This window comes from Amblyomma mixtum, chromosome 4 (assembly GCF_055824585.1).
Source record: "Amblyomma mixtum isolate Tamu chromosome 4, ASM5582458v1, whole genome shotgun sequence".
Lineage (NCBI taxonomy): Eukaryota > Metazoa > Arthropoda > Arachnida > Ixodida > Ixodidae > Amblyomma > Amblyomma mixtum.
In genome coordinates, this window is record NC_143015.1 from 36,827,983 (window position 1) to 36,852,016 (window position 24,034).

General features: G+C 45.4%; 1 pseudogene; it reads right to left on the minus strand.

Moving 5' to 3' along the window:
• Positions 1-22,069: 22,069 nt before the first annotated feature.
• On the minus strand, positions 22,070-22,723 carry LOC149346233 (uncharacterized; annotated as a pseudogene).
• Positions 22,724-24,034: the final 1,311 nt, after the last annotated feature.

A 24,034-nucleotide genomic window follows, 5' to 3' on the forward strand; every position in this document is an offset into this window, starting at 1 on the left:
AGCGAAAAAGAAATTTAACGCCAGGATCAGTTACATAAACATGCAAGGGGATAGAAAGAGAGCGTAATGGCTAGAAATAGAACAGCAGTTAAAGGACGAAGCAGTAGGTGTGTACGCTCTATGCGAGACACATCTGTGGGATCTAAAAGATCCACCTTTAATCGATGGCTATGTCTGGGAAGGGTGCAACAGAACAACAACGGAGAAGAAGGGAGGAGGAGTAGGTATGCTGATACATCAAGGGAAAAATTGGCAAAGAATAAAATCAACTTGCAAAGAACTTGTCTGGATATCAGGTACAATTGCTGGTAAAAGGATATGGCTAGGGGTAGTTTATTTAGCGACCGGGGACAAATGCAGGCAAGAAAACAAGGATCTAGTTAAATGCCTCAATGACGATATGAAGCAGATTGGAGACGGTGTCGATATTATTTTGCTTGCAGACATGAACGGCCACATCGAGGATCTAGATGGATACACAGATTGTAACGGGAAGTTAATGCTAGACTTGTGTGAGCGGCACAACCTAGTTATTGTCAATAGGGAAACGAAATGTGAGGGACAAATCACGTGGAAATCCCGTAACAGGCAAACAACAATTGACTACTGTCTAATTTCGCAGGGCATCTATAGCAAGCTCGCAATAATGGAAATAGACGAAGAGGGGAAGTACAGCCTAAGAAGTGATCATAAACGTATTAGTCTACAGTTGGGAGCCCTAGTCAAAAGAGAAATGCAGCGAAGTCAAAAAGACAACGCAAAATTAAACGATGAACAAATAGCGGTAATATCAGCCGATATAGAAGAAGTAATCGAGAATTGCCCCATGGAAAAGTGGGATTATAATTAGTTAGAACTGCTCATCGCTACAAAAATGAAACAAGTAAAAGGAGTAAACCGCTGGAGAGGAAAGAGGAAGCCACGAAGCTGGTGGAAATATGGAAATTAAGGAGGCCATCGAACAACGACGGGTGGCTTCAAGGGAACACGGAGAAGCAAAGAGGGCGCAGTTATCTGAAGAAGAAATAGGTGAAAAATGGGAATCTTATCCACAAAAGAAACAGCAAGTTCAGGTCCTAGTCCAGGCTAAAATGAAGCAGTCCTCTGGTAAATGGCTGGCTGAAGTTCGCGAGGCAAATAAAGGGGGACCAAGAAAATTCTGGAACCATATAAGCTGGTTTGGAAAAACAAATCAAAGAACGCAGAAACAGGTTATAGATGCTGAGGGAAGATGTATAGAGGGAGACGATGCTGTGAACTACATTACGTCATTTATAGCTGCGTCTTTTAGCAACGACAATGGGGTAATCTCCGCAAGTGAGGCGGCAACAGAGGACAGCACAATAGAGAACAGCTTAGAACTGACTAGTCTTAACTGGGAAAAGGCGGAAGCGAATATTCCTAAAACCACATCCGCAGGGATAGACGAAATTCCAATTAAGCTGATTAATGAACTTGGCCCAAGAAGCAAGGAAGCGCTGATAAAAGCATTGGAGACAGTCATAACAAATCAGCAAATTCCGCACAGCTGGAGACAGAGTAAAATGAATTTGATTTATAAAAGGAAAGGAGATAAGATGAACATAAAATCCTTCCGTCCGATTACGATAACATCTGTTATGTACAGGCTGGCAATGCAGGCGGTGAAATTAAAAATGCAGTCATGGGTAGAAGGTAATCGGATACTCGGAGAACTTCAGAATGGGTTCAGAAGGGGTAGGCGCTTAGATGATAGCCTGTGCGTGCTTCCCCAGTGCATAGAAATAGCTAAGGCGGAAAACCGACCTCTGTTTTTAGCCTTTCTGGACATAAGCGGTGCATACGATAACGTGAACAGGGAACTCCTGTGAAGCATATTGAAAGATTTAGATATCGGTCATGAGGTAATTGATTTTCTACAGGAAATCTACCGAGATAATGAAGTTGAAATCACATGGGAAGGGAAAAAAAGTACCACAACTGTGGGGATGCACAAAGGATTAAGGCAAGGTTGTCCTCTATCACCGCTGCTGTTCATGCTTTACGTGATAAATATGGAAAAAAGGCTAGAAGAAAGTAATCTAGGTTATAATCTGTCGTACAGATTAGGCGGAAATGTAGGTGAGCAGCGACTCCCGGGTTTAATGTATGCGGACGATATTGTTCTGTTAGCAGATAGCCAGGAAGATTTACAAACTTTAGTTAATTGTTGTGGAGACGAAGGAGACGCTCTTGGATTCAGTTTTAGCGCAACTAAATCACGTGTGATGATTTTTAACGATACAACTGATCAGGTGCTTACAATACAAGGCCACGAAATACCCAAAGTGGCCGAATACAAATACCTCGGGATATGTCTAAACGAAGGGCAGATATACACGGAAAAGCATGAACAGGCTCTTAGGGCAAAAGGACGAAGAGACGCCGGAATAATGAAACATAGGGCATTATGGGGGTACAACAAATATGAAGTACTAAGAGGTATTTGGAAAGGAATAATGGTGCCGGGACTTACTTTCGGCAATGCAGTTCTGTGCTTAAGGGCAGAAGTTCAGTCGAGATTACACGTAAATCAGAGAGCTGTTGGAAGATTAGCACTAGGTGCCCACGGCAAAACCACAAACGAGGCAGTACAAGGGGATATGGGCTGGGCATCGTTCGAAGCACGGGAAGCTAAGAGTAAAATACTATATGAAGAACGCCTGAGCAAATTGGACGATAACAGGCGGGCAGCTAAGGTATTTATATATTTATACAGAAAGCGTTGACTCACAGTGGCGGAAAAGAACTAGAAAACTAACCAGTAAGTATGCTGGTCATGAAGACGGAGAAAGAAAGAGCATTAAACGACAGGTTAAAAACGCGGAAGTTAAAAATTGGATGAATTCAATGGAAAAGAAACATAGTGTAGAACTATATCGATACTCGAAAAGGCAGATCAGGAAAGAATTTTTCTATGATAACTCAAGAGGCAGTGCCCTACTTTTTGAAGCTAGGTCAGGGTGTCTTAGAACGCGCAGCTACAGAAAGAAATTTAACGAAGAAGGTGACACATGTGCAGTGTGTGGTAGATCTGTGGAAACAATTGAACACCTCATAATCAAATGTGATGGTATCCATCCGGATGTCGATGTAGGCACAGTCACTCTTTCTGAGGCCCTAGGGTTTAAAGATAACAATGGTCATGTAAATAAATCGGCAGCGGAAGTTAGCAAAAAGCGATTGGAGGATTGGTGGCTGAAAAGCAGAGATGTGGCATAAGGTTAGAATTGTAGGAAACCGCAGATAAAGATGATGGCGAATCTTAATGAGAATTGCCAACACAGTAAACAAAAAATGGCTGAGGCTTAACTTGGTTAAGCCTGGAGAATGCGAAGCATCATCGTGTCGCGTAATTTGGAGGCGCACAACCACAGCGACGGCGCGAGGTGGGCCCCCGTTTCTCCACTGTCGTGACGTCATCGTGTCACGTGGTGTGACGTCATGTATCACGTGATTTGGAGGCGCACAACCACAGCGACGGCGCAAGGTGGGCCCCCGTTTCTCCACTGTCGTGACGTCATCGTGTCACGTGGTGTGACGTCATGTATCACGTGATTTGGAGGCGCACAACCACAGCGACGGCGCGAGGTGGACCCCCGTTTCTCCACTGCCGTGACGTCATCGTGTCACCTGGTGTGGCATCATCGTGTCACGTGATTTGGAGGCGCACAACCACAACGACGGCGCGTGGTGGGCCTCCGTTTCTCCACTGTCGTGACGTCATCGTGTCACGTGGTGTGGCATCATCGTGTCACGTGATTTCGAGGCGCACAACCACAGCGACGGCGCGTGGTGGGCCCCCGTTTCTTCACTGTCGTGACGTCATCGTGTCACGTGGTGTGACGTCATGTATCACGTGATTTGGAGGCGCACAACCAGAGCGATGGCGCGAGATGGGCCCCCGTTTCTCTACTGTCGTGACGTCATCGTGTCACGTGGTGTGACGTCATGTATCACGTGATTTGGAGGCGCATAACCACGGTGAAGGGCTGAAGTGGTAGCTAAAGTAGTATGCTTCGCATAAAAAATAATAAAGAAAGAAAAGCTGAGCATGGTGGCAATTGCCACCACCCCGTATCAAAGGGGGCGCTCCTATCCATTCATCCATCCATCCAAATTGGTCATGGAGATTGGTCCTGATGTTTATGCGTGCCTCTGAATTTTGCTCTCGTTCATTTCGAGAAAGCTGCCGTTCAAAATGCCGGGTAAGTTTCTGTTTGTGTCGTTTTTTAGAGAGATCATTCTAGCTCCCAATCGTCATGTTTTTTGACACGTTTGTGCTGTAACTCAAGCCATAAATGTATCGAAGCACAGTCATACGCGGAATTGCCACGCTTTTCGCTAAGCCTATATGTGGTGAAGAGTGCATAATTTTTTTTTTCGTGCGCATTGCAGGAACCTAGCTTACACGCGAGGAGGCCTTGGAATTGGTCTTTAGCCTTCCTGGTGACTCTGAGTCCAGTGGTGATGATGCCGAAAGCAGTGACGCTGACTTTGTGCTTGTGATTGTGCCGGTGGAAAGCAGCCAAGAGAGTGACGACATCGAGCCAGCAGTGGATCTAAGAGACAGGCTGACTCCTCGGATCTGAGGGGTGAAGATACCGACAAGTCCGAAGAAGAGGAAGATGAGCCTTGGAATACTTCGGAGCTCCGCTATGCACCCTGGCCAATCCCCGCCGTGGGTATGTGCCATTAAGCCTGAGGACATCATTGAGGACATCAGAGCCTTTCAACATTGTTAGAAGCCCCAATATGTGGGATCCCCAATTTTCTTCAAAAGCGCCGCCGCGGTGGCTCAGCGGTTATGGTGCTCGGCTGCTGACCCAAAAGACGCGGGTTCGATTCCGGCCGCGGCGGCTAGAATTTCTTTGGAGGAGAAATTCTAGAGGCCCGTGTACTGTGCGATGTCAGTGCACGTTAAAGAACCCCAGGTGGTCGAAATTTCCGGAGCCCTCCACTACGGCGTCTCTCATAGCCTTAGTCGCTTTGGGACGTTAAACCCCATAAACCAAACCATCTTCAAAAGCACCAACAAACGCAGCTGAAGCATTTGCTATTTCCCATGACCTCCGTGTGGCGTTATCGATCCTCGTGTGATAGTATCTATCGTAGCAAGTGCACGTGTGCTCTTGTGATGCTCGGCGCATGCGTGGCGTACTCAGTGTCTGTATATATACTTGTCAGGTTGCAATAAACGACGCTTTTTCCTTTGGGCGTGGGCCTGGGGGCCACGCACTAGTTTTCATCGATGTGTCGTCCTGCGAAACACGACATGGTGTCAGAAGTGGCTGACCAGGTTACACGAGACCCACGGCAGACGTAAGGCTACCGCCTGTGCCCGGCCGTCAGCAGCATCGTATACCAGCCGGATAACAGCCCCGAAAATGTCGTAAGAAACGAAGGTTTCGTCCCAGACACTAGGGCACAGCAATGGAACATCTCTCCAGTAACGAAGGAGGAAGCAAAGAAAGCCTTGGGAGCAATACAAAGAGGGAAAACAGCTGCTGAGGATCAGGCAACAACAGATATCTTGTAGGAGGGACGGCAGATTGTGCTAAAAAAAACTGGCCGCCCAGTATACGCAATGCCTTATGACCTCTAGCATACCATAAGCTTTGAAGAACGCTAACATTATCTTAATTCATTAGAAAGGAGACGTCAAGGACTTGAAAAATTAGACCGATTAGACTACTGTGCTGCCTACTAGACATTTACTATGGTAGTCGCAAATAGACTCAGGACAACCGTAGACTTCAATCAGCCAAATGATCAGGCAGGTTTTCGTAAAGGATACTAGACAATAGACCATATTCACACGATAAATCAGGTTATAGTGAAGTGCGCACAATATGACCAAACCCTATATATAGCGTTAATTTATTACAAGAGAGTCTGACTCAGTTGATACGTCAGCAGTCATCCAGGCATTGCGGAATCAGGGTGTAGAAGAGTTTTATATGAAAATACTGGAAGATATCTATAACTACTGCACAGCTAGCAGTGTATATAAAAGTAGGCAAATAAATTCCAATAAAGAAGGGTGTAAAGCAGGAAGACACCATCCACTGCTATTCACCTTCCCTTTTACAGGAGGTGTTGAGGTGTTCCGAAGCCTGGATTGGGCACAGTTGTGGATAAGAGTTAACTGGGAATACCTAATTGATTTGCGATTCACTGATTTCATTGCCTTGCTTACTCACTCAAGAGATGAGATGCAAAGGATGATCAGTGAGTTAGACAGACAGAGCAGAACAGTAGGTCTTAAAATTAACCTGCAGAAGACCAAATTAATATTCAACAGTCTAGCAAGGGAACAGCAGTGCACAATTGGTAACGAGGTGCTGGAAGTGGGAAGGAAGAATGTCTACTAAGGGCAGGTAGTGGCTGCTGATCTGGATCATGAGAGAGAAACAACTAGAAGAATAAGAATGGGGTGGAGCGCGTAAGCAGGTTCTCTTAGATCATGAATGGCAGTTTACCAATATCCCTCAAGAGAAAAGCATTCAGCTGCCGTATCTTACCGGTACTCACCTACGGGGCAGAAACGTGGAGGCTAACCAAGAGGGTTCAGCATAAGTTAAGGACAACGCAGCGAGCTATGCAAAGAAAAATGAAAAATAGCGGTAGCTTCACGATGTCTTATCGTGGCAGTCTTGTTATGCTGTTCGTTGAGCGCTTCTTCGGTATTTTCCAGTCTAAACCATCGTGAAGCTACCGCTTCTCGTTCGGTTTAACCAAAGCTAAAGCATCATTAATTTCATTAAAATGTCTAAATGTTTAGCTAATGATCACACTTGTAATGTGAAGCAATGCCTTTTATTGTTGTTGTTGGTGTGCTTTTTTCTTGTTGCTGTCCGGATCATCAGACGAGGCCAAACGCCGGTCGTATCCAGTGCGGAGACATCCTTGTTCAGCACCGGACTCCATTGCTCTGACTGCCGGGCGACTCCGCAGCTGCCATTTACGCTCGCCTCAACGCGTGACATCCAGGCCTAGCACGTGAACAGCGCATGTGGACTTCGTGCGTAGGTTCCCTGGCGGAGAAAGAACAACTGCAAACGGCGGCAACCTGCGTCGAGGAGACAGCCAAGAGGAGCGGGCTCAAGTGCTCTCCAGAGAAATCGGAGCTCATTTTTTAAAGGGTCACAACTAGAGATGTAAAATATCAAGAAATTTTGAATGGCATAAAAAAAAACATTTCTGTCAGGGTTTCTTTCATGAAAACTTGGAAATTTTGCAAAACGTGTCAAAAACAGATTTATTTGCAACCACACAACGATCAAAATAATTCTCCGAAGTTCAGTCGAATATGCAGTTATAGATGTCATATTGTGAAACGACGTTGTTCTATTGCACCGAGAAAATAAATAATGATTTGCACTTCAGGCGAATATGAAGATATAAAGATCGTAATTGTGGAACGAACTTCTTGTTCTATTGCACCGAGAAAGGGAACATGAAAACTGATCTACAACTCATTCCACATCGGACTCGGAGTCTCTGTCGCTGGATGCGGCACTACGCGCAGCAGCATAGATTGAAGTTGTGCCCACAGCTAGGTTCGACTGCACATACACAAGCTTTCGAACGCGTTCCCCTGAAAGCCAGTTGCGAATCCTTGTTCGCACGTTTCTGAAACGTGACCAGTTTCGTTCGCAGCTGGCGGTTGATTGTGGTATCTGCAGCAGTCGGCAAACCAGAGGAGTTAGCGGCTGGTTGGTGCAAAGGCCTTGCCACCAGGTAGATGGGTCCACGTGATTCGCTGAGTCCCAGGCCCCTGCCCTGGATCAAATTCCTGCGGATGTCCTATACTCTGCTACGTTGGAAAACAAGAAGCTAGGCTTGTATTTGGCTAAAACCGCTTACGTGCACAGCAGCCTATGTTATTTATGCCGTGTAGAATTTGCAGCCATTTTGTTCTACTTCAGCCGTGATTTCAAGTATTAGTGTGTTTTAAGTCAAGCCTAGATCTTATATGGGACCTGGCCTTCAACCCACGTACTCGTAGAACGAACGTTTTAAAAGCACTACCTGGCACCGGCGAGGACGACGGCTCTCCAATCCTTCAACGATGCACTGTAGTGCATCGTTTTCAAAGCAAAAACAAAAAACCTAAACTTGAAGCAAGCAATCATAAAACCTTTAAATTGCATTGTGAAATTTTCGATGTTTCTTGTCATTTTTTCTCGTCTGAAAAAAACGGGGAAAAAAAACAGTTTTTTTTCCCAAAATTGCAATGTTTTTTTCAGGCCTTCACATCTCTAGTCGCAACTATAGGACTGCTGACCCTCCAGCGTAACCTGGTGTCCCAGGCAAGAGAAACAACGATGGCTAATGGAGTCCTGAACTAATTGGACACCACCCGCAGCAGAAGACTTCGTCTTTATTTTGATTTAACAGTAAATGTTTATACTACTACTACTACCTCATGCTTTAGGCTGTGCATTCTTTTCAGCTCTATAGATGTATATTATTTCTCCTAAAAGAACCCACGGCTCCCTTCACAGCTCGTGCTCTGTCTCGTTTTTGTGTTTCTGTTGCTCCTCATCTTTTTCGTTCCGTGAAATTTTTTTTAACCATGTTATCCAATACACTGTTATGCTCGATTAGGATCGATAAGAAAAATATTTTAAAAAGCTACTCTGTCACCAATTAGCACTGCATGCGTGCGTTTGCAGACGCCCTTAAAGCGTGTGAGAAAAGCGGTTCTGGTCTCTCAGGAGAGACCGGAACCGCTATTCTCACGCGCTTCCGGTCTCTCAGGAGAGACCGGAAGCGACTCTGCGCGGCAACTTGCTCAGCCAGGAACCAGCCACCAATAGTGCGGTTAAGTTCATTAAGTTCCGAGCTTTCACTGGTCGTATGCCTGCACAATGGGTCGGAGTTTAAGGTTAGCAAACAAAAACAAGCTTTATATACCAAAAGACGATACAGAGGGTTTACATAGCATTCAAAAGAAAACATGCACAGTGGTCTACAAAACTGTGCAACACATGCGAAGTAAGACTAGAATACATTACAAATTGTTCACCTAAACAGCACTAATACATGAGAGAGGCAAACAAAACAGAAAACAATTTGTTCACCGGACACGACAGTCCAGAGGATCACGATAGGATCACGACCGGAGGATCACGATAGGGCCGTCCCGAAGACTGGCATTCGCTCCCTCGCAGTTCCGTGGCTGAGCGAGTGTTGTCAGTCCGGGATTCGTGATGACGCGCTTCTCTGAAGCTAGAACTACGGCACGGGCTAACCGACGGTGCTCAACGGCCTTCCTATGTAGGGCTCACCGCGTCTGCTCGTAATTCGCTCCAAGGCAGGTGCGCAAATATAGCGTCCTCTTTACAACTGCTCTCTCACCTTCCCGCCTATAGGCATGCATCGCCATTGGTCAGGCGTGGAGAGAGGCTTCCAGAAAACTCGAGTCACTTCTTTATGAGACGTCGCCGCGCGCGAACCTTGTGGAGAGGGCATCACTCAACATGCTTTACGTTACGCGCTTTCCGTCGGCACTGAGCGACATTTTCGTCAAGGTTTTCGAACCCTCTACGGCTCGCGCGGGCGAGATTCCTTCCGCGCCGCGCTGGCTTTCCAAATATGCACCGATTTTTGTGACATACTCCTAAAAACATTTTCTTCGCGTGGATAAAATTGGTCACTGACTAAAGTCAAAGTGCCATCGGCATGAAGTTCTGCGCACTTATGCTCAAGTTTTAAGCAAGCCACTGTGTCAAGCATGTAGAAAGCTGCGAGCGAAAGAACGGCGATCTAGACGGAAATACTTTTTGTTATAAAATATATATGGTATCTGTGTTTACTCTAAAAAACTCCAAATATGCAACGCGCACACATGACAGAGACAGTCTCAAGGCGGATTACGTAACTATCATACGCACTTCTCCGCATTACGATTTTATTGTGAATACCTACATGCAGAAACGGAATTCATATGGGCTCATATGTTGCAAAATGCGACGTCCTTTGCCTTCATTCTCTCACTGCCCTTATTGTGTGTCTCGAAAGAAACACCCACACTACTTTGCCGATTCACATTAAAGTAAGAACATTCTGCCAGCATCACAAAATACCCGTTGAATACTAGTCTACATCGTAAAATTCATGCACATAATCACGACGAGCAGACAGTGTTGTGTGTAGATACGTGCCTTTGCACCGTGGCCGCTCATCAGTTTGCGAAAAGTCCAAATATGGCAAATGCTAATTCGCCTCAATTGCGGCCACACCGCGTAAGTCGAGTTGCCAGAATACAGCCTTGAAGCCGCCTGGTTGAGACGCCAAGCGTGAAGGTGGTACATCGGTAGGTTGAGCTGAGCGGAAAAGCCGCGATTTTGTGGGCGACCAGAAACTAATCAACAAAGCTTTTCCCTACCTAAAACTTGCCTCTCTTTACTTAATCTTTGTGTAACTAAGTAACATTATGACTACTTGACTAAATGTTTTAGGTCAATTCCCTAAGGTGGTCTAGTAGATTCGTAATAAGAGAGTAATTATACTTATTGCCATCCACCCAAGCGCTGCCATACGGCTACTAAGGAAAGATATACAGCCTCCAACACAAACTCCGTAGTGAAAGAAAAATTGGTCCTGGTCCGGGGTTCGAACTCGAGACGACCGCTTCACCGGAGCAGTCGCTCTACCAACTGAGCTCACCGAGACGGCTTGCATATGGTAGGGCGAGAGCTAATTGATCAGTAACGCTATGTTGAACAGTGTTGGTGAAATGTTTTAGAATAATGCCCCAAGGGGGAGTAATAACGGAGTAATTACTCATTGGCATCCACCCAGCTATACAGCTTCCACAGAACCATGATTACTTGGTTCGCAAATACCAAAACAGCATTAAAAGAAAACGCAAAGAAGAGAGATGCCACTGCCGACTGTATGCGCACATCTACTCGTTTTGAAAATTAGAGAAAGAGTAGTGCGAAATGCAAAAAATACAAGCAATAAAAAATTAGCAACCGAAATGCCGCACATACACTTCGAAATACCATGCACTGCACCACAGCACAGCTGATCAGGATAAGCAAACAACAGTAACACCACAATAACGAACAGCAAAGCCAGACATGCAGGTTATCTGTACTAAGACAGAAATGTGAAAGCAGCACTGTCCGAAACCGGAGTCTGAAGCAGACACCTCCAGAAAGGGCAAAAAAGTACGGTGAGCATGGTCGCGCTGATATGCACGTGGAATCGATGAAGGGCAAGCGTCTACTCCACGAATGCGTAATGCTTCGCAACGTCCAGTTGGTCTTTGAGGTGGAGCGCCAGCCCCGAGAGCGCTGCCGCCGTGGCGAACACGACGACAGCCAGCGACCTGTCCACGGGCGCGATGCCCCAGCAGCTTACGCCCAAGTTCTGCTGGCGCGCTGCCGCGCACGCGAGCGTGCCCGGAAGGCTGAGTTAGGCTGATCGCACAACTTGTACGCGAATGTGTCGATGGTCTCCAAGGCTTCGAGATGCAGCCGGGCGCCCGCTTCCGAAAGCAGAAGCCACAGTGCCACGATGAGCACCAGGTTGACCAGGATCAAGCTCATGGGCACCAGGGCTGACGCGCTGGCCTCGAGGCACAGGGACACGGTCTCCGCAATGAAATTTGCGTTCCACATGAGCGCGACGGGCCCGAGAGCATTGTCGATGACGCTTATCATGCTGCACAGGAGGCCGTAGGCCTGACGGGCACCGTCCACAGCCTGCACAATGCTCTGCCACAGGGGCGACGTAGATCAATTCGAACTCAAAGCATCGCCCAGGGCAAAATGTATCAGCCTCCTATTCCTTTTATTTATAAGCGGCGTGAATTCACCATGCTTTGCCTACGTGGGTTGTTACCGACCATCGTTTATTTTGGAGAAATAATGGAGCGCAATCGCCAAACAATGCTCGCTTACAGACCATTTACAGAGGCGATACATTCGGCTCGTGCTGTGGTGTATGCGCTATCACGAGAGTATGCCTGGCGTTTGTGTTCCCTGTACTCTGCTTCAGCTGTGTTCTGCGGCGAGTAAACGCGGCCCATAAGCGAAGCACACTCAGGAAACATATATGGAAGGCGCGGAGGGCGAAAAGTGAGCACACCGGAGCGATTCCGCAAACGAATGCACGCCAAGCAAAGCGGAGGATGAACACAGACCTGAGGAAAGTTGGGTTCAAGCAAGTTTTGTTGCGACCCCATTCGCAAAAGGCTGGGAAAGGGGGGGCATCAGGTGGAAAAAATACTTGTAAAAAAAATGAAACAATAACGGGGGGAAGCCAACTCCAAAAGTAACACAACCTTAGGAAGCCAAGGACAGCCCCCCACAGTCACTACAACGACCGATGAAGGAAAAAAACAACGCACGGAAGACAGGAACACGCGAACAAAAAACCTTTGGTCGATGACCATCGCCGTTAGCAGAAAGATAGTCCTTTTCTTTTTCACTGAAGGCGATCGAAGGGGCTGCTAATTCCGAAAGCTTCTATTTTCAACCCAGAGTATTCGCTCTAACACACGGAGTGTACAAGGTGATCGAGCTTAGGCTTGAAACGCAGCTTCCTTACCCTCTATTTCAGTAACACAAAAGGAAACGGTGAACAAATGAGAGCCCCAAGTCCCAACAACAATCCCAGCACTCTTGACGAAGAAACACGAAAGAAAGCGGCGGTCCTCCTAATGAACAGCGACCCAGCAGGGTGCCGCGGAGTTCGGCACGACGCTGCCAAGCATCCTGTTCTTGAAGTTATCGCCACCACGCAGCTGCGTGAATACCCGCTGTCGGCAGCATGCGCAGCAGTATCGACCGCAGCGGTGGCCCAGTCGTCTGAGCATCCGCCTCGCATGCGGGAGGTGCCGGGTTCGATCCCCGTTTCTAACGTCTTTCACGGTACAAAGGCAGCACGGAAACATCAGGAGATCATCGGTATTCGAATCACGCAGCGTCGGATTCCTGATTATTCCGGACCCTTAAATTACAAGATAAATATAATTCATAGAGCTCTCTCTCTTCATTAGGAACGTTTCACATTTAAAAGCGTCTTCTTTTCGCCGTGGACACACTGACTACCTGCACATAAAACACCGAGCCCTTTCCACCACGTTTTAAACGAGCATGTCTTTCTCGTTCCCTCCTTTTCTCCACTTATTTGTGCCTCACACATCGAAGGAGAGCTTGGTTTTATTAACGGCTTCTAACGTAGGTATATAGCTGCTGCATAGTCACATAGTAAACGATGACAAGGGGTTAGAGATTTCTGTTTAAACGTAGAAAGAAAAACGACAAAAGTACACCGAATTAAGTATTCGAAAGTTAGTTTTAACCGATAAATTAATGTATCCTTCAGGATCAGGTCAGTATCCGAGGAAGTTGCACTCAATGAAAAAAAGAGAAATAATAATGTGCGGTGCCCATGGGCGAGGTGCAACTCTGTACCGCTCGATTAGGCAGCGCATTTGTGCATTTTGAGGCGTAGATCCGCTGCCTTAGATGACTCTGGAGACTGGGAGACGCCACCCGTCTTGCTAGCGTAGCGTAGTGCACGTTGATCGGCCGCTTAGGGTAGTCACCCGGTTAAGCACGTTTCTACGTTGCATGCTAAAACGCTTGAGGTCATGCGTAAGTGTCGCGAAAGTATGTCATGTTCTGGCTACCGCGACGATCCAGCGAAAGTTCCATCACTGTCGTCAATACGCAGACGACGTGATTCTCCACAGCCTTGCTCAACAGCTTAGAGATAACATGGCAATCCATGTTATAGAAATGAATTCCTACTTGTGTCTCTGTATTGCAATTGCATCAAATCATTCAAGGTACTTTCCTTACTGGCGATAGCATTTCCTTCTGCAACTAAGCACTGCTACAAGTGTTTTTCCAGTGATTAATGACCATTTGTGTGTTGATTACTCGTAGGTAAAATGTCCAGGCTGACAAAAAAAGCCGGGTAAATTCGAAATGGCTCTTCACTGGACAGGAATACCACATTATAAACCTCCCCCCCACCACCAAAAAAAAAGAAACAGTAATCCATGTGTAGGAAATATTCACCGAAAAAAAAACGAAAATGCGTTCTCATGTAAACCGCGAAAAAAGTTCGCCGAATTTTCAAAAAATAAAACATGAAACTCCAGCCCCTAACAATGAGATATGAGAAAACTGACAATTATCACCACGCGAGAACGATGTGCATGTCATAGTCACATAGTCAAGGTAAGGAAAAGCGAAGGCGTCTTTCGAAGTAAAATAAAAGAAAAAAATCTGAATATTTGGTTAATACATGTTTACGTGCCAGGAAAACACTGGGCTGTGAGGGAAGCAGTAGTGAAGAGCTTCGGACTGATTTCAACCGCTTGAGCTTTTTGAACGAGCAGGAAAAATTAACCTCTTTTATTTCAATTTAGATACCGAATAGTTCTCTTTTTTTCGGCGTGACGAGAATGTACAGGGTCCGTCAAAAGTTCCAAGGCCACAGGGTTTGCTTTTGAGCAGCATAGTCGGGCTGTTGAGATACCCTCGAAGCTCAAAATATCTGTAGAGAATAGAAGAAGGATCGTTCTACCATCTGAGAACCTCGGTAGCTCTATCGGAATCTGAAGTGCCAGGATATACCTATGAAAAGCGGACCATGTGGCCTGGGAACTTTTGACGGACCCTGTACGACATCCCACGCGTTCATCACGCAGAGGAAGCCGGCACAGGAAACGGCGCACGGTGATGTGATGGCGCTGAAGGCCGAAAGCACAGTGAAGCGTCTATTTTGGGGTCGCTGTGGTTTTTTCTTCTGGCTGAATCATGAGAAATTCCACTCACCCTTGCCTAAGAGCAGGCGTTACCGTTTATGTCCGCGACTGAACTATAGGTATATTACACAGGCGCGAAATTTAGCAGCACGTATGCAAGCTTTTATTGCGCAAAAAAAATGCAGGCAAAAATAAAGATAAGAAGCTCGTGTGAGTCACTTTACGCTGCTGCCAACCCACCGCGGTGTCGTTCAGCTGCTAAGCACGAGGGCGCGGGATCGAATCCCTGCCACAGAGGCCGCGTGTCCGCGGGACTCAAAAAACAAAAAGAAACGCTCGTGAGATGCGCAGTATAACTGCGCGATAAATGCCTGCAGGTGGCTGAAACTAACCCGAAGTGCTCTACTACGGCTACTCTCTCTCTCATTCCCACCTTTTACTCGTGTTCCTTCATGCCATCTCGTCCAAATTTCCGTATTGCCGAACTTCGGTTTGGTTGGTTGGTTTGGTTTATGGGGTTTAACGTCCCAAAGCGACTCAGGCTATGAGGGACGCCGTAGTGAAGGGCTCCGGAAATTTCGACCACCTGGGGTTCTTTAACGTGCACTGACATCGCACAGTACACGGGCCTCCAGAATTTATCCTTCATAGAAATTCAACCGCCGCTGCCGGGATCAAACCCGCGTCTTTCGGGTCAGTAGCCGAGCACCATAACCACTGAGCCGCCGCGGCGGGTGTATTGCCGAACTTCATCCGTTCCATCAAGGCATGGTTCGGGTGTCCACCACGCATGAGACAGTTACTGCTGCTTACCTCACCTCATAACCGCCCCACCCCACCCACAACACCACTGCCAGCTTATCAGAAGCGAAAGTTAGGAGAAGTCTAGTTAGCTGAACATCAGTCGCCTTTGTACGTGTTTCCGTGCACGGGACTAGGTTCGTATTCCGCCAAAAAATTAATCATTGGTATGAAAAAGATCTGGCATAGGCTGTTCTGAATTTGATGACTTTGAAGGACCAGGGTTCCCTGCTTGCCACTATCCCAAGTTATCTTCAGTCTTTTCCTTATCAGAGACCATCCCACATGCTCTCCCATTATCTACGTTATTTTTGTCATTATTTATTTCATACATTGTTGTAGCTCGCCTTTATTGAACTCTATTTAACTGCGTGGCTTCGGTGGGGTAGGCGAGGCTCCGTCCTATCCTCATTGTCATTTGACGAGGCCAGATCACTTCATGTAGCCTTTGGAACTACACCGTGTTGACGCGTTCTCATTCTTTCGGAGCAGAAGAGCTTAAGCTCCAGTTAAACACCGCTCGTTGAACCAGGACTATGCGATCACATTTAGCGAGCTCTTAATAATGAGGCTTTACATACAGCTCCAGCTATCCTTGGAAAGAAAAGGGTGAGTAGGGATCGATTTCTCATTGAATTAATAACCAGGCAGCAAGAAAGAATGAAGAGAATGAAAAACACTTACTACAGATCCGCAGAAAAGTTCTCAGGTGGAAGCCGTCACGCATTTTCGCGGGACGCCGCCAAAAAGACTCAGGCTGTAGCACTGCTGCTCTATAAGGCGAAAAATTGGGCGTATTGGGTTTTCATCACCCTGCCTCTTTTGCACAACGTGCACTGCAGACGAGCCAGCATGGATGAAAATGGACACGTATGAAGCACTCCGCCTATGTCCGCTTTATTGCTTACGGTATTTTAAGGTCTCGCTAGAGAACAGTCCAGAAAGCTGCCTCAACTGGATCACAGCTATAGAAGAATTCGTGTATGGGAAATGCGTCTTCAACATCCCGATTTGGAGTTGTAACCATCAATAAGCGCTGCTAAAGATTATACACCTTAGCTGCAAAGTAGAAGAAACGTTAGCTTGAGAAACTGAGAGGAGCATTATAATTTATCTTGCGTTGAAACCCGAAGAAGTGCTGGAAGTTGGGTACTCAAATTTTATTTTTCTTTTCTAACTTTGCAAAGCATGCTTTATGACGTCGAAGTCCGGACACGCGAGCCGTGACGAAATACGAGTCTCATCTCCAGACAGTCCTGTAGATTACTCTGTCTGGGCGCATTATCAGTGAATACGCATATTACGGGTTTGGAGAAGAGGGCCGCACTGTCTGAGTTCAAGTTCAAGTTCAACTTTATTTCCTTTTAACAAGAAAAGAAGGGGCCAGGTCTAAAAGCTGTGGAAAAAGCTTGACGGGGTCCTGGCCCCTTACAGTGTTGGCACAGCAGCATACAGGGTCTGTTCTGAAAGTAGTAGGACTGGTTTTTTCCTGGGCGAATGGGCGGACGAGAGGCTGTCTGCACGTGCAGGATCGTTGAAGGGGGATATTGGGAATGCTGGGGAAAATCGGCAGTAGGCTCTCGGCCGTTGAAGAGAGGAGGTCGCTTGTACTGTGAACCCCTGTCGAAACGTCTCGTCACGCAGAATCGTCGAGCGTTTGCTGCATCAGCGATACGCGATCAAATTTTGAGTAAATCTTGGTAAAACGGGCAAAGAGACTCACAACATGATTAAGGAGGCCTACGGTGACGCTTCCATGGGTAGATCAGGTGTTTTTTGAGTGGCACAAGCTTTTCCGAGAAGGTAAGGAAAGAGTGGAGGAAGACGACCGCTTTAGACGCCCTTCGACCAGCAAGACCAACGAAAATGTGTCGCGAGTGAAACATTTACTTAACAGTGATCGTAGAATGAGTATCAGAATGATTGCTGATGACTTGAGCATTCCTCAAGCCCAAGTTTTTGAGATCGTCACAGAAAACTTTTCCATGAGGAAAGCGTGCGCGAAGTTGGTGCCGGGAGTGTTGTCAGAGGAGGAAAAGGCCAACCGGTAGGATCTTCTTCATCATGTGAATGAGGACCCCGATTTTTTGCCCAGCACAAGGCGGCAACGCTGCCTCAGCACACCTACAACCTAGACTTGGCCCCGCCAGACTATTTTCTATTCCCGAGAATAAAATCGACGCTCGAGGGGAAACATCACGGACCGGTAGGGGTGGTTCAACAGGCCGTGACGAGGGAGCTAAACAGCCTTCCGGTCCAGGCGTTCCTGGAGGCGTACGAAAACTGTAAAACTCATTGGCAGCAGTGTGTAGGTGCGGAAGGGTGCTACCTTGAAAAGGTTTGGTTTGGTTTATGGGGTTTAACGTCCCAAAGCGACTAAGGCTATGAGAGACGCCGTAGTGGAGGGCTCCGGAAATTTCGACCACCTGGGGTTCTTTAACGTGCACTGACATCGCACAGTACACGGGCCTCTAGAATTTCTCCTCCAAAGAAATTCTAGCCGCCGCGGCCGGAATCGAACCCGCGTCCTACTTTGAAAAATTGTAATCGTTTGTACTATTCTCTTGAATAAATTTTGTTTAAAAAATGAGTCCTACTACTTTCAGAACAGACCATGTATAAGAGATAAAAATCAATTTACATGTTAGTAGACTAAACGCATCTATACCTGGCTAAAACATAAAACAATCGTACTCAAAGAAGCAACAAGGAGATGAATACAATAGAAAACAGTTTCAAGTTCAATACAACTATTTCGTACAGAAGAGGCTGATTTCGCTGTTTGACACGCAAGCTGGATCAAATCCGACAGTATGCAACCTGTTCAGCAATTTCGGTATTGTGTAGAGTAGTGGCTGTATATATGACTTGGTGCGAGGTACTGGAACGAGATATTTTTCTTTACGTCGTGTTTGTCTATTTCCAACATTTTCTCTTAAGTCGGCAAGTAAGATGATAGCACTCTCATTTTATCTAATGTAAGATTTATAAGTTATTATCAGTCTGTAATCAAACAACTGGAATACAGGAAGTACATCAAATTTGCAAAAAAGCTCTTGGGTGGGATGAAAATACTTAACGCCAGCGATATACCGTACGGCTCTTTTTTGCAATAAATGTCCTTTAGATAAATTAGTCACTCCTGTGGTACACCAAACTAAGGAACAATATTGTAAAAGAGGCAAGAAAAGAGCATTCTATAAGAAAAGTTCGATTTTTGAAGGTAAAAGATATCTTGTTCGTGCAATGGCGCCAACAGCTGATGATACTTCGGATTGAGGATAATCTATGTGGTCATTCCAAGTTAGGTGCCGCGAAAAAACTACTCCGACAACTTTCACCGAGTGTAAAAGTTCAATTTCTTTCTTCTTCCTTTCTTTATTTAAGACATTCCGTTACAGAAATGCCTTGGGGGACGCGACAAAAGGCAATAGACATGCCTGACGGGGCCGCGCCCCCCTTGGCTGCGGCGGAAACAACATAGCATAAGCACAATAATTACAAAGCAAAAGGAACAACAATACTGCATGATATGAAAGGGCATGAAAAAACAAAAAATACAGGTACATAAAAACAATAAGTTGGATCAGTGGTATGGTGTTATGAAAAACAGTTATGTATGTGCGCACGTCTTCAATCATCACAGTGAAGGTAAAGATCCGGAGTGAAGGCGAACGAAGTTATCAAGACAGCATGGTCTTTAGTTTTCATTTAAGAAAAAATCTCTAAGTGTTCTTCTGAGTCGTTGCACCTTGGTGGCAGTAAACAGTACCTCAGCTAATTCAGGGTGCGCATTGAGGAAATCCGGAATCAAATAGCTTAGTTTTTGATCACCGTATGTTGTACGCGAACGGGGCCTTGGTATTAAGTTTTGTCGTAGATAATAAGGACCAGGTTGCGCATGATATTTAGTTTGAAATGTTATATCTGTTTGGTGAAGACGCGAAATTTCCAGGGCCAGTTTGTGTTTATGGAGTTTGTGAATGGGCATTATTTTATTACCTTTAAAATGAGGTGCAGTGTCCTCCGAAAGATCCAAATTGCCTATTGCTCTCACTGCTCGCTTTTGCAAAGAGAAAACACGATCCAAATTTGTCTTAGTCGTTGTAGCCCATACTAGGAAGCAGTAACAGAAGCGTGAATGTAAAAGCGCATAGTAGATTTGCTTTTTTACAGCAGACGGAACATGGTATCTTATCTTGTTTAAAATTCCCACGGCTCGCCCAAGGTCCCTACGCAGTGCGTCAACGTGAGGCGTCCATGAAAGGTTCTCTTGGAATATTACCCCCAAAAATCTAACTGTAGTCGATTGTTCGATAGTAATGTTATGAAATTTTAAGTGCAAGTTCGTGGGCGGATGGGTTCCCCTCGGTCTAAACAGTATGTATTTAGTTTTACTTGTGTTTAATTGGAGTCTGTTCGAATGAAGCCATAAGTTCAGTCCAGTTAACCATTCGTTGGCCTGATGAAACACGTCCACAACGTCAGCGCCCGAGAAAAACACATTCGTGTCATCTGCATATAAAATTAACTTAGTGTTATTTATTATGTTTACAATGTCGTTTATATATAGTAAAAATAATGTCGGACCAAGTAATGACCCTTGAGGTACGCCCTGTTTTAGAAGTCTGCTGTCGGATTTTGCGCCATTTATACATGTGAACTGGGCTCTAGATGTTAAGTAGCTTTTTATTAAAGACCATGCGTTGCCACGAAAGCCATACAATGGCAACTTCTTTAAAAGCACGTCGTGTTGGACACAGTCGAAAGCCTTTCTAAAATCCAGAAATATTCCAAGGGTAAATATTTTCCTTTCAATGTTTTCGAGTATATGTTCTTTCACTTCAAGAAGGGCCATTTCGGACGACTTATTTTTTCTAAAGCCAAATTGTTCACTTGATATTATGTTATTTACACTCAGAAAGCTTACTAGTCTTTTATGTATAATATTTTCCGCTACCTTCGCAAAGATAGGGAGCACAGAGATTGGTCTGTAATTGTTCATATCGTTAGTGGAGCCGCCCTTGTGTATAACAGCCACACGAACTAACTTCATTGCGTCTGGGAACACTGCGGTGGAAAAAATAAGGTTCAGAATATGTGTAAGGGGACTATTAACTATTTCTGCCACGGCTTTTAGTGGACCGGGTTTAATATCGTCAGCTCCAGAGGCGCAATGGTTCTTTAAACCCAAAATGACGTCCAGTATTTCATATTCATCAGTTGGGGATTTGCGGAAGCACCCACGTTAATAAAATGTTCGTTGAACAGGTTTGCAACCTGTTCGTCACTCATAGATTCGCTGTGATAAGAAACTCGCTTTGGGGAGTTTGATTTACACGTGATGTCTCTGACCGCTTGCCATACCAGACGGGGATTTCCTGCAATATTTGAAAACTTGTTCACATAGTATGATCTCTTTGCTTTTTTAATATCAGCATTCAGTTTATTTCTCGCTTTCTTAAATACGCGGAGATCGCCTTCACTTCGTGTGTCTAAAAACTTTTGAAAAAGGATGTTGCGGTTTTTTATTCTGTTATACAGGTCGTGCGAGATCCAGGGCTTTCTTGCTCTCTTGTGTCTCTTAAGAGTTTTAAAAGCGAAGGATTCATTGTACGCAGAAATAAAAAACATCAAAAATGCCTTATAAGCGTTATTAGAATCCTTTTCCTTTGTAACGCTATCCCAGTCCTGTTACATAATGAGTTCCTTAAACTTTAACATGATTCTTTCTGAGTAATCTCTAATCAATATTTCTTTCTCCAGAACAAAGCGTTTTTGCTTCGAAGGTATCAGACAGTAAATGGGTAAATGATTAAGATCGCATATAATTGTACCTGATTTAACTTCATCGGTGCAGAAGCTTGTAATGCACAGGTCAAGTATTGTTTCAGAATTTGAAGTGACACGAGTAGGATCACTAATCACATATGAAAAACCATACGATTCAAAGAGCTCTTGGAAATGCAAAAAAGTAATATTATTTGGAGAAGCATTTATATTGAAATCCCCAACAAAGACACATTCGAGGTTGAGCTCGAGGCTGCGTTCAAATATTTCTTCTGCAAACTGCATGAAATGCTTTCAACACCCAGATGGCGGTCGGTACACAAGAGCAAGTAGTATGTTATAACAGTGAATAATGACGCACTCAAAATTTTCATTCACAATGTTATAGTTTGTTAGAATTTGATACGGTAGTTGGCAACGCACATACAGAGCAACACCTCCTCCGCGCTTTGATGAACGGCAGGCTGACACACAATCAAATCCCGGCAAAAGAAAACAGTCGTCAGATGTGAACCACGTCTCACTAAAGCAAATAAAGTCAAACTCGTGGTTTAAATCTGATAAAAACAAAGCAACCTCATCAAATTTATTTCGCAAACTTTGGGCGTTTAAATGAAATAAAGAAAACTTCTGCTTATCCTTGACTTGCTCACTATGGTGAGCAAAATTGGACATGAACGGCATCGCGTTTGCTTGAAAATACAATTGCCTGCGCTATCACCTCAGATTGGCGAAGTCATCCTTATCGCGGATGACAACTGCTCGTGCACCGGCTTGTTTCCGTGCAAGCACCTTTCCATTCACGTGCCAAACAAACGTGTAGCCGGATTCCTTAGCCCATTCTTTGGCAACTGTCAGAAGAGTGCGAGTGTACCGAGTCGTATTTTCACAGATGTACTTTCCGGTGTTGTCATCTCGTAGCGCCTGCCTTTTTGCTAGCCAGGCATCACGAACCTCCTGCTTTGCGAAGCGAACAATTACGCCCCGTGTTTTGCCCGGCTTCGCGGGAAGCCTGTGTAGGGCTGTTATGTAACTCCAGCACACCTCATCAAGTTCCAATTTTGTGCCTATTTCATTCACTTTCTTTAGTAAGTCCTCGTTTTCCGTCTCTGGTAGACCATGGATTTCGATGTTCAGTCGACGACTGCGCCATTCTAGACTGTCAACGTTCTTATTGAGCTGTGCAATCTCACAGGCCCATTCAGCTTTCTCAAGCCGCTCTACACGCTTCGTGACATCCTTTGTCTACTTTTCTTGGGCTAGAAGACGTGTTTGAAACTCGTCAAATTTATCTGAGAGCAGGCTAACGGATGACTCAAGCGACTCAAGCTTGCTGGATATGGCCAGAAGGGAGTCAATTTTACTTTCCATTGAAAACAGCCTAGTGATTAGTTCTCTATCGGACTGCTGCCCGTGCAGTGTATCCTCAGCTTTACGGCTGCCCTTACATGTTTCGCACCTCCAGGCCTTACAAGCCTTTGCTCGTTTCGAAGTGAACGTTTCTTCCGAAACGCCTGAACATGCTCCGACATGGTACGTAAATTCACACTCTGAGCAGCATACTGATTGACAGCTGCCATCAACAGGTTGTCGACATGCGCAGCAGCGTAACATGATAATTGCGTGACACTCAACAGTAGCCTTGGCAGCAGCGGCAGGAACAAGAACTATCGAAAAAACGACCAACCTGCAAATACGTGGAGCAGTAATTCAGGAGACGTGTGCGCTGGTTGCTGCCGCTGCTGCCAATGCCAAGGAAACGCCCCTTGCTGAAAATTCGCCGGACGGTGTCGGTGATGCCGCTGACGATTGTTCGTGCTTTTCACCGTGAGGTCCGGCGTTATGCAGGATTCTCGAACGCTGTCCAAGATCGATGTTATTCGTCGTGCACCTCTGGCTCGGCAGCTTGCCTCGTACAGATGTCGGGCACCTTGCTCAGTGGACGGGCTCGGCACCTTGTCGCGTACAGATGGCAGGCGTCGGGTAGCCTGCAAATACGTGGAGCAGTAATTCAGGAGACGTGTGCGCTGGTTGCTGCCGCTGCTGCCAATGCAGATTTTTTGCAGATCTTTTCCTAGCCGTATGTTTATAATTTCTGATAATTTCTTCCCTTTCAGTGAGTAACATACTGCTTTTGTTTTTCGTGTGTTAATTTTCAAGCAATTTGCATGTACCCTAAAATTTAAGTTATTTAACGCGGTATTTGCCCGTTCTTCAATGACCGTTTCCGTGATCCCTGATATAAAAATAGTTGTATCATCAGCATAGGAATTGAATGCTACACCCTGTGTACAATGTTCCATACCATTAATATATTATAAGAAATAAAAGTGGTCCGAGTATGCTTCCCTGTGGCACGCCGGTATAAATAGTTTGTGAAGATTTAACGTTATTCATTTCGACATATTGCTTTCTGTTAGTAAAGTATGACTTAAGTAGTGCATGCGGTGTTTCGCGAATGCCGTATCTATGTAACTTTGAAAGAAGGATGTTAAGATTTACCAGGTCAAATGTGTTAGAAAAATCTATGTAGATTCTTAGCACTACTAGTTTCTTACTAAATGCTTCTATTATGATTTCCTTTGGTGTTAGAAGTGCTGTTTCTGTTGAACGACGTTTCCTAAAACCATGCTGATAGTTCAGGAGAAAGTTATGTCGAGAAAAATATAATGTAATTTGATG